Here is a 12,205-nt window from a genome sequence, read left to right on the forward strand (position 1 = left end):
ACGAAAGAAAAAATTTTGTATGCAAATAAAACAACAGTGAAAAACATGCTTTATTTAGTTTTTTTTCATTATGAGTACCTCTTTGTTTATGTCTATTGTTAAAAATACATATAATCATATATATAAAATAAAAGAATACATATATTTCACTAAATAGACTTAACACACAATAATCTTCAAAAAATTCTTACACACTAAGTAGTCATACACTGAAGTGAAAGATAGAAAGAAAGAAAGAGAAAAACATTGTAAGTAATATAGTGTCCCAAGCATTATTTATTAAGAATTCTGCAAGCATTTTTCTTTCATAATAAATTGTTAAAAATGAGTTTCAAAGAGGAAAAGGTTGTTTTCTTCTTCTTTTTAATTATATTTTGAAAATACTGTATAGGTTGTTATACTTTCAGGCATTTATACAGAATATTTCATAATAATTCACAGTTTTATTTTCATTGAAGGTATGTTACCTATTATTAAATACCTTTACAGTGTTAACTTACTGAGGTTCAAAAATGAAACCATGTAGAATAAACTACTGTCTCAAAGTATACAGCTTAATATATAGAATTATTTTGAAGTAGATTAGAATCAGCATATTCAAGATGTGTTATGGTGCTCATGTAACCTTGAAAGATTTCTTAGTAAGATATACAGATGAATAATGATGAGAATTAAGTTACATGTTTGACTTTGGCATTTACAGAGCAGTGTGAAAAACTTTCTTAAGCTGGTTTCTTATCTGAAATTTAATCAACAGAAAGACAGACAACACAATATACCATAACCATAGAAAATTTTCCCACAATTATTTATCTATTTTGATTTTCATTCATTGCTGTATATTAAATTAACAATTAATTATTAGCTACAACTCCTAACAATTTTGATGGATTTGTAAAAATATGATGTACAATCCTGGCAATGTCAAATTTGAAAAACTGTGTTTACTCTAAATCTATCTACTTTGGTTATAAATTATCAACATAAACGTTCCCTGATTTCAAAGTTACATACTGTACTGTATATATCTGAACAGATATCCACAAAATGTCTAGAAGAAGATGATTTTTCATATTTAGTTCAAATTGTTTTCATTCATATAACTTTGTCTCCAGCTGAGAATACCAAGTAAACCCTTTATCTGAAACTAAGATGACAGTATTCAACTAATTGTGTACAGTAGAAAACAAAACTATATTATTATTATTATTAGAGAAGACACTTATTTTATCATTCCATTAAAAAAGTAGGGAGGCACTCAGCAGAGCTCATACCTACACCACACCATGTTAATAATATTCAGCCCTCAATAAAAAATATGAAAATGTGTCTGTATGCCCAGCATTATCAAGATAGATACATGGACCAATTTTGGCAGAACAATGAGGAATAATATTATACATATGATCACTAAATTTTGTCATAATCCAAAAATTTCTGACTGAATTATGGAGAAAAATAGTATGAAAAATTGTTCCCCACATTAACAGATGGGGATTTTTTTTTCACTTTTATGACCTTGACCCTCTAAAAACCAATCACTTTGAAGTTGAGTCATAATTCAAATGTATAAAAGCTATCATCCCAATTCATTCATCTGTTTTTGAGAGTTATTGCTGACAAACACAGGAGAAAACACACACACACACAGGTGACAGAAGTAAACATTCTGTAAAAGATAGTACATGCATGGGTTAGTCATTCCATCAGTGATAGTATAACTAAAGATACTGCTAATTTTGAGAAGAGGGTTTTCTTTTCTAATTTCATGAATTTACAATTTCATTGAAAAACTTTCTTTTTAAACTATATCTTCAAAACTGAAGAGGGTACAGTATTTATGCATTAAAACCTTAATTTCTTGGTGAAGTTTAGTTGTATGTGGCATGAGAACCATTATGAATTTGGATGCAATAAAAGCTAGGGCCTGTTGAGATACTAACAACTCCTAGTGAAAAAGGTGAGCATCTTAGAAGTAACTGGATGTAGGGCAGTCATTAGTCTGACTTGCAATTTATTTTAATATTTAAAATAGCAAAGTCTCTTGCACTCATCACTTAGAACCTGATGAGTTAATAGTTTTGATACTTCAGAAGAACAATATCATTGTATTTCAATAGAGAATTTTTTGAGACTCAATTTACTAAACAAGTTGAAATGCTGAAGCAGACCAAAGACATAACCAAATTAATTAATTGTTTGACCACTGGTAATAAACTTAGAAAAATTGTTTTTAGTAATTATCAAAATGCATCTACATCAGAAGTATCAGAGCAAATTGTTCAGTACAGAATGTTTGATTTTTTTTCATAATGTATGCAATAAACAAAAATAACTGAATTATAAAGAACAATTAGAAAAATATATAAATTATTACTGAAGAAATTCACTTAATTAATTTAGTTGAGACATCAGTTAGAAAGAAATATCTTAATAGGTTGGAGTGCAAAAGCAACCTAGAATAAAAGGTAATGTACATGTTGTAGAACAAAATTTATGTTTAATTTTTAAATATAAGAAAGTAATATATAAAGTGTTAAATTGCAGTTTTGTGTTAGTGCTATTTCTATATACAAATTTATATGACATTTTCATGTATAACATGATAATAAGTGTCCTTAAAATAATAATAGTACAATTCAATGTATCTATGAAAATTTTCTTTATTTTTACAAAAAATTTACTTTGCTTTGCTTGTAGGCTTAATTAAATATTTTTTCTTTAAAATTTTATCTCATCAAGAAGTGTATCTAACTTTAATCTTTTTTTACTTCCTGTGTTATGGATATAGTTTCAAACAACAGGTTTATACTGCACTATCAAAATTTGTTGTTTTACCTGAAATATACATTTTGCACTCCACTAACCTGTATGCACTCTTAAAAATGCAACATTTGTTGGACATAGTAACCATTCAGCCATAAACTCCACAGCCTGAAATAATAGGCAAGTAACATTATTTTTATCTTACGAATATAAATGCTTTGTTTTTACTTCCTGTGTTATGGATATAGTTTCAAACAACAGGTTTATACTGCACTATCAAAATTTGTTGTTTTACCTGAAATATACATTTTGCACTCCACTAACCTGTATGCACTCTTAAAAATGCAACATTTGTTGGACATAGTAACCATTCAGCCATAAACTCCACAGCCTGAAATAATAGGCAAGTAACATTATTTTTATCTTACAAATATAAATGCTTTGTTTCATAACAACAATAAAGTACAGTACTTTGGAAAAGTCTTAGGACAAAGTCAAAAATTAGATTTCAGACTACATTCAAAGAAAAATGGAGGGTAAATCACAGGTGAAACATCACAGTTTTACTAATCTTCATATTTAGTACAACAGAAACTCAGTAGAAGTGCTCAAGTTTAGCAAACATTTAATATTTTGTGTCCCCCTTTTGCTTTAATAACAGTAGACAGTCTTTCAACAATTTTAATTGTTGCAACACATTTAATCAAAGTGTCCTTTGGTATTTTACTCCAAATGTCACTAATATACTCCCATAAAATTTCTTTCAAAGTAACTTTTGATTTGTCATGTTTTTGATGTATGAAATTGCAGATTTCATCTGCTCAACTGGGTTGAGATCAGGGCTCTGTGGGAGCCATTGTATCATTTGAATATCTCCAATAGCTTCTTTGCTAACTAAGAAATTTCTGCATAGGGTGGATGAATGTTTAGGGTCATTATCTTCTTGGTAGTAGAGTCCTTTACCAATAATATACAAACAACTGGGTATTATACCATGACAGATCATTATATGAGGTACTTGCACTGACTCATTATTCCATCTATTTTACAAATATTTCCAGTTACCTCACAAAAAACACCACAAAACCCATGCTTCAATGTAGGTGCTGTGAAATGAGGTAAGTATCTTTCACTTTTTCTGCTAAATATACAACTTAAGCTTAGAACCAAATAATCCAAACTTGGACTCATCCAGCCATAAAATTCTTTTCCAATCATCAACAGTCCAGTTTTTGTAATTTTTAGCAAATTTCAGTCTCTTGTTAACATTTGCAAACAAAAGTAAAGGTTTTTTTTGTCTGCTAAATGACCAAATATTCCATTCTCATTGAATCTTCTTAATACTGTAGATCTGGATATATTTCTGTTATTTGATATATGGTTGTTTATATCATGCTTGAGATCAGTGACAGTCTTCCTTCTGTTCCAAAGGATGCATAAATGATGATACTTAACATAAATATCATTGAGTTTAGGTGTTTTGCTTCTTCTTTTCCTGTTTTCAAATTCATCTGCCTTGGTCTCGTGGTCTAGAATGTATCTGACAGTCTTTGTGGGGCATTTTAAGTCTGCAGTAATTTGTCAGAGAGTCCAAATAGCATCATGCAAACCCCTGCTCTACTAACAATTCTCTATGCTTTTTGGGCCGTGGCATAACAACAAAACTTAATATATAGTGTTAAACACTGTTTTTATCAAGGTTCATTTGTGGAGTGTTATTAAATTGATTTCATCTAGCACATACCAGTAGCATATACTAGCTCCTTACTAGCTTCTGTCTATATAGTTAAGACACTGCACAAAATACCATGACAGTTATTTCAGACCATAAATTTGATCACCATTTTCATTCAAGCAGAACCCTTATGACATGCCCTTGGTACAAGTATATGGAAATTCTAAAGAATGCTAAGTATTCTCACACTGGCTCATTCAGTTATCAACAGGGATCAGTGAAACATTACCACAGTGCTGAAATTTGCATTCTATAATGGCACAAAAGAATTATTCCCATATACAATATAATATTAAGATAACTAAATAAAACACTATCTGCTAGGAATGCCTTTAAAATATTTCACTTAAAGAATGAAAGTTTCAGAATATAACTGTTTTCATAATGATAACAGTGAACAAAACACCAAATATATATATAAAAAAGTCAAAACATTTAGAACAGGATCTATATCAATATATTTATAAAGTACTTAGAAATAAGATATTCATTAGCATAAGTAATATTTCTAGAAATTTTTATCACTACATCAGAAATGTGAAAATTATACAAGTTTTACCAACCTGAGTTCTGACAAACTTTTTTAAAAATGTAGATACTTTAGGTCGAGATTGCAAGAGGCTATTGATCTGAACAGCAACAACAGGTCTTGGATAGAGACGAAGTGTACGTGTATGTTCTGTGAAATGAGCTAGTAGATTGGGTGAATTAAAAAATCTAACCATAGCAACACGAGTTGCAATATCTACTGTGTCTACATCATTGCCAAAAATAAGAGGATTGAAGCCTGTTGATGGCATTGTCACATTATAATCTGTTGAAACTGTTAAATCTGCATCAGCTGGATCAGTTTTGTTGATGGATTTTACAGGATGTGGTAACATACTCATTGAAGCAAGTGCCTGAGTTTAAAGAAACATATGTGTATGAATAGCTAGAAATTTAAAGAAATGCTAATGATTATTAGCTTATTTCAAGATCTCTACAAAATGTTCACCAATAAACTTTTTAAGCTCCAAAGTAACAGTAAATATAAACACATTCTTCAAATTACACTTAATTATAACAGAAATATATCTATTACAAAAAACATATATCTCACCAACAGAGTACTTTATGTATACATTCTTAGTTATAGAGGTAATACCAACTTAAAGGTACACATTCTCTAATATTTGAAACAAATTTATGAAAAAAACTCTTAAAAACTACTTACACCTAAGTATTCTTACCATGATGCATGGATATATATTCACATTTAAGGTCAATTGTTAGTTTGGTTATTTATATTTTTTATGTCATAGTTTAGAGTTTTGAAACTGTAATAGTCAGTGATCTCATGAAACAGAATGACTGTGTTTCACTAAATTCAACTTTTCCATATTGGTCTACAATTTTTTTAATTCCAAATTAATTATCAATTTCAAATATATTTACTAGTCAATTTCCTATGGCGTCAGTGCATTAGATCTGTGTGTGACACATTCATGAAGTAATATATCCACCCTGATAATAAAGAAAAATAAAGTTCTTTGTGACAGGAAGCATAAGCAGAATTGGAAAACTATGACCCCTATTGCAAATCTACATACACACAGGATAAATATTTTGTGAAGTTGGGGATTGCACATCACGTAATAAAAAAGTTTTTCCAGTGTCATGTAAGCAAGAGTTCCATTATAATACGATATCACACTTTAAGAGTCAGATAAGTGGTTTATTGGGGATTAAATTGCTTTCCAATTATGACAAAATGTTCATTATTACATTTTTCTACTGATAGACCTTTATTACAATTTGTTAGATCCTTCAGAAATTTGTGTGTTTGCAATACTCAACACTTTAAAAAAATGTTAGTTTTAAGACATAACCACCAACTATGGTCCCAAACTGTTGATACTTCTGATAACAATTGTTGTTCTCCTCATGTACATATTTTTTTTACATTTGGAGTTAAACAAATATACTAATACACTTTATTTTATTCTAAGACTATTATATACACTGCTGACCAAAATCTTAAGGCCAATAAACATAAAGAAAAAAATATGCATTTTGCATTGTTAGACTCAACCACTTATTTGAGTAGAGCTTCAAAAGATGAAAACAAGAAAAGGGAAAATGAAAATAAAAAAAGCATTTTAGAAAAAATGTAAACACTATGAAATTAGCCTAAATACTAGCTGGTCAAAAGTTTAAGACCATACTGAAATGAAGTGTTAATCAGTAAACATGTAATGAAATTTGGTCATTTGTGTTCAAGCATTAGCGTTTTCAACATCTCTCATTGACATCTCCTGTGTTACACTGGGTAAAAACATGGCAAAGGCTAAAACGTTGACAGAGTTTGAACATGGCAGAATTGTCGAGCTGCAAAAGCAAGGTCTCTCTCAACGTGCCATCGCTGGTGAGATTGGGAGTAGTAAAACTGCTGTTGCAAATTTCTTAAAAGACCCTGAGGGATACGAAATGAGAATTTCAAGTGGTCGACCCAAAAACATTTCATTGGTGTTGAGCAGGAGAATTCGATGGGTTGTCTGGCAAGACACCAGCCGATCATCAAACCAGATTAAGGCCCTTACAGATGCAGAATGCAGAGAAAGGCTTTAAAAACTGTAAACATCTTCAAAGGCCATGCCTCCTTCCACACCACGAAACAGCTTGGATAACTTTGCTGACAAGCACCAAACATGGGATGTAGAAAAGTGGAAGAAGGTTTTGTTCTCTGATGAGAAAAAATTTAACCTGGATGGTTCAGATGGCTTCCAACGTTACTGGCATGATAAGGATATCCCATTGGAAATATTTTCTACATGGCACAGTGAAGGAGGTTCCATCTCGATCTGAGGTACTTTCTCCTTCCATGAAACAATGGAGCTTCAGGTTATACAGGGGCACCAAACAGCAGCTGGCTACATTAGCACGTTGAAGAGAGCATCCTTATTGACTGAAGGCCCTTGCTTGTGTGGAAATGACTAGATCTTTTAGCAGGACAATGCTGCAATCCACAATGCCCACAGGACAAAGGACTTTTTCATGGTCAATAACATGATTCTTTTGGACCATCCAGCATGTTCATCTGAACTGAACCCCACTGAAAATGTTTGGGGGTGAATGGCAAGGGAAGTCTATAGAAATGGACATCAATTCCAAACAGTGCATGATCTTCATGAAGCCATCTTCACCACTTGGAATAACATTCCACCCAGCTTTCAGCAAACGCTTATATCAACCATGCCACAGCTAATGTTTGAAGTTATTCTCAATGACACCCATGCAACTCACTACTAAAATCTCTTGTTGGGCATTTCCTACCCTGTTTAGGACTTTTTTTTGGTATGGTCTTAAACTTTTGACCAGCTAGTATTTAGGCTAATTTCACAGTGTTCACATTTTCCGTATTAAATGCTAAAAAAGTTTTTTATTTTTACTTTCCCTTTCCTTATTTTCATCTTTCAAAGCTCTACTCAAATAAGTGGTTGAGTCTAACAATGCAAAATGCATATTTTTTCTTTATGTTTATTGGCCTTAAGATTTTGACCAGCAGTGTATATCTGTTATTTACATTTATTTAATCATGGTTCAATCTATAGTAAAAAGGAGTAATTATTACATCACTGAAAAATGGTTTTATTTCTTACTTCAAATTATAAGGATGATCATTAGTAGATACAGTATAAGGTAAGTATTTGAAGTTTTTACAAAATACTTTAGGTTTATTACTCAGAAAACAATAATTCATTCTATGAAAAAACATCAAGCATTCTGGTATAATATTTTTTCCTCTCACTTACATATCTGTGGTAAAGTTTTTAATCTTCCTGACCCACTGGCATTAAGCAATATCATGAAAGTTTAGTATTTTTAAAATTTGAAATGAAATTATGTGAATATTTTTGACTTTACAAAAGAAATACATTAATTTGAATTTAGAAACAAAATCATACATGACATACTAAATGCTAAGAAAAACATACATTATTACAAGTTACATGTGAAAGTTCATTACCATCATATATTCAAACATGAAAGAATCAGTAAAAGATTATTAAATAAAAAAAAAGTGTTTCTGATTCCAAAATCTCCATTTCACCGATTATAAAAAATTCACAAATAGTTAAAAAGTAATTTCTGTAATTTTTTCCAGAATTAAATGTGCATAACAGAAGGATTTACACATTTTGGTAATAGAATTAGGATAAATTCTTCTAATAATGATAAAAAACTTCTAACTTCAAGCAACATTACACCTCTAAAGATTCATCAGGGATATTAGTACAAGAACTTTATTGAGAACTTACTTGCTTAATATGATTTTGCAGGATGGTACCTTCTGGTTCTGGCAAAGGTGGGAGTTCTTCACAATCTGGAGGTTTAGTAATCTGAAAAAAACAGCTGATGTTTGAATATGGATTTATACAAGACACAGTTTGAGTGACATAACTTAAGAAGTTAACTGGTCTTTATGAAAGTAAAAGCTGAAATTTGTTTCTTTGTTTTAAAAACAAAACTGCATTATAGGAAGCTTTCTTTACTGAACCAAACATAGAGATCAACCTCCCAATTATTATAATGTTAGATTTTCCTAAACTGAAAATATGTTTCTCATGGATACTTAAATTTAATTAACTTCCTTCACAAAAAACTTTATCAACTTAACTTCTCTCTAGTGGTAAACATTTACACTCACCACTAGCTTTGATACTCCCACTTACTTTTGCATACTAACATGCAAATTACTATGTAGCAACCTTCCACCAATGTAAGAGCCACACTACCCTATTGTAACTAGTGCCTTCTCCAATCATGCAGCTGTTCAAACACTTCAACATTGGTCAGATTACACAAAATGTAGCAAAAATAACAGGTGTAAAATGTGAGAGGAGGTAAGGCATATTTGAAATACACTTTCAGTTTAGAAACATCTGTTTCTAAAACTCTAATATTTTGCATCTAATGGCATCTGGAATTCTTCATCAGGTCCAAGGTATGAAGAGCATCACACCATTTACACCAGCAGAATGATACCAACATACTCTCTACTGAGTGGTATTGTACACACTATATTGGATAGGCTTCCATGGTTCACTACCATAGTGACTAGAAACTGATAAGTGGTAAGGGTTCTCATACTCCATTAGAAAAAAGAAAAAAATGTGTTAGATAAGTTGGAGGACCACAACACTAAAAACAGTGCAATGGGTGACTGGAAGACCATATTTTGAAAAGCAGAGCAATAATATCGACAGAACCAATCAAATAACACCTAGTGGTGTCTAGAATTGCACATAACAGCAGACAGGAAGCTACACAGCAAAAAGAACAGTATGTGATGAACTATAGAATGGGAAAGACTATAACCTCTTAGGGCAGACCAAAAATAGTACATGTACATCATACATAGGTAAACCACCATGGAGGAAAAACAAAGAAGACAGAAAATGAAAGGAGCTATGCACGAAAATCTGACACAATGCCATGTGTGCAGAAGAAGTGTAGGTACACAAGAATGGCACACTCCAAAGTGTGGCTAACTGAAGAGTGTTGGAGAAAAAGAAAGACAGGGAGGCAGCATCAAAAACCAGCATAGCTATGAAAACCACATTTGAGTTGGCCAATACACAGCTTCAAGCAGAACACTACAAAGAGCAGTTTGAAGTATGATAAGGACACACTGGAGAAGATGAATAAGAGAAAATACATACAGGTTTAACTTGACTAAGAACATTGACTGCTCTTGCCAGCAGATGAGAAACAGGAGACCAAAACTGTACAGTGGTGTATTGAGAAAAGTGACAAAAATGACAAAACATGGGACACACCACAGACCACACAAAAACCAAAAAACTGGGTGGATCCAAAGAACACTCCACAGGCAAAATCTTGTCAAAATGGGATAACCACACCTCAATCACATTATGATATACTAGCAGAATGATAGGATGGCAGTGAGCCAAACACATAAAACCCAATGTTTGCAAACAGAAATTTGACAACTGAGCAGCTCCTGTCCAGAGATGTATGACAAGACCACAGAAATGTCAGAGTTAACTATCACCAATAGGACAACAGGAAGTGAAGGAAAGCCTAATGAGTAGCAAGAAGTTCCAAGAGACTAGTATGGAGAAAGGGCTCAAAACAGACCACCATCCCAAAACTCCTTAGTGAAGAGATATACTCTCCAACTGGAAAGAGAAGCACCCATAAAAGGTGACATTCCAGGTGAGGAAGTGGAAGAGAACACCTATAGTATTATTGTTCTGATCCAACCACCAGTCAAAGTTCATTTATAAAGGGCAGGGAAGAGTAAAATTAACAGGTCCTAAATAAGCATCCATTTGTCTGTCAAAAGTTACAGATAATACCTCATTAGAGTATGATCAAGCAGAATGAGGGCTTTGTGTGAAAAGCAAATGTTTCCAAAAGAGAGAGAACCTTTCACACACCAAAAGAAGAGGATGAGATGCTGCATATGAGACAAAGGAAAAGGGAATGAAAAACTCCTCAAGATGAACCAAAACATTGTGTGGGTGTGAAGACAAACTGCTTCATTCTGACAAAACAACCCTTCATGACAGTGTCCTGGAAAAGAAACTGAGACGTCTTGTGAGTAGGCAAGCAGCAGCCACACATCCACAGAACAGTGAAAACAAAGGCCCCTGGAGTGAATCAGGTTGTAAAAAACGTTGGCAAAAAACAACTGGATCTGGAAGAGGAGGGAAAAAAACAAGACTGTAAGACAACAGGGGAGATGAATGGAAGTAGAGGACAAGACTTACTGAAAAAATTGTCAAAACCCATGGATTGACTGCTAAGGGTCTCCAAACATGGGCAACTTTTAAGGAGTCTGGCCCTCTATCAGCTCTGACCTGAGAAGAGTAGCCAGAGCAAGACAAATACAGGAAAAGATAATCAAATTATTGGAGTTTGATCCCCATTACTACAAGGAAGCTAAACCATATGCTGTGAGGCCAATCAAAGGAAGATGAAATGATGATAATCGAAAGCATGATCATCCACAATTGGAATCAATGTATACTGATCCTTGAACACAAATACTCCCCAAAACAAAATACATAAACTCCAATATCCAGGGAAGGAGGAAATACTAAAATAATGACCCAAAAAGGGTAGGGATAGAACATAGAAAATGGGATATAAGGACAGAATATAACATACCTGAATAATCAAATCTACCATAGAAAAAAGAGGTCTCAGCAAGTCATCTGAAATAACACGCAACTGAAAGGCATATTCAGAAAGGAAAAAATGGCTAATCAAATCCAAAACTCCCTTATAATTAATGAGAGTACAACCATCAGTTTGTTCTGATTGTTGCATGGTCAATTCCAGACAGATCAAAGCCATCACTTCATTGGCTGAGAATCATGGCTCAGACCCATTGGACAAGGTCAGAAGTTCTGAAACAGCAGTTGTAGTCATGACCACCTGAAACTGCAAGCACATAACTTATGAAAGAGAAGATAAATAAAATAATTTGCAACTCTCCACTAAAACATGAAAAAATGACAAAGAATGATGTAATTAAAGTAGAAAAATTAAAAAAGTGAAAACCTGTGAATAGGTGAATCAAACCATGAGCAAAAATAATTTGCAAAAAAAATCTATTCAATAAGAAGACTGACACTGTGGAAGTGATAACAGCTGCAAGATTAGAGAGGATGCTAGTTAAAATAGGGGTAG

General features: G+C 32.6%; 1 pseudogene across 1 annotated transcript in view; it reads right to left on the minus strand.

The window, feature by feature from the left end:
* The window catches only part of LOC143229001 (MAP kinase-activating death domain protein-like), a 101,203-nt pseudogene that overhangs the window by 41,015 nt on the left and 47,983 nt on the right, over positions 1–12,205 (minus strand). Inside the window, exons 8-10 of the transcript XR_013015600.1 lie at positions 8,803–8,883; positions 5,065–5,403; positions 3,091–3,157 (exon numbers count right to left, since the gene is read on the minus strand). The product of XR_013015600.1 is annotated as an MAP kinase-activating death domain protein-like (transcript). The remainder of the gene's footprint in view (positions 1–3,090; positions 3,158–5,064; positions 5,404–8,802; positions 8,884–12,205) is intronic.

This window comes from Tachypleus tridentatus, chromosome 10 (assembly GCF_004210375.1).
Source record: "Tachypleus tridentatus isolate NWPU-2018 chromosome 10, ASM421037v1, whole genome shotgun sequence".
Classification (NCBI taxonomy): Eukaryota; Metazoa; Arthropoda; class Merostomata; order Xiphosura; family Limulidae; genus Tachypleus; species Tachypleus tridentatus.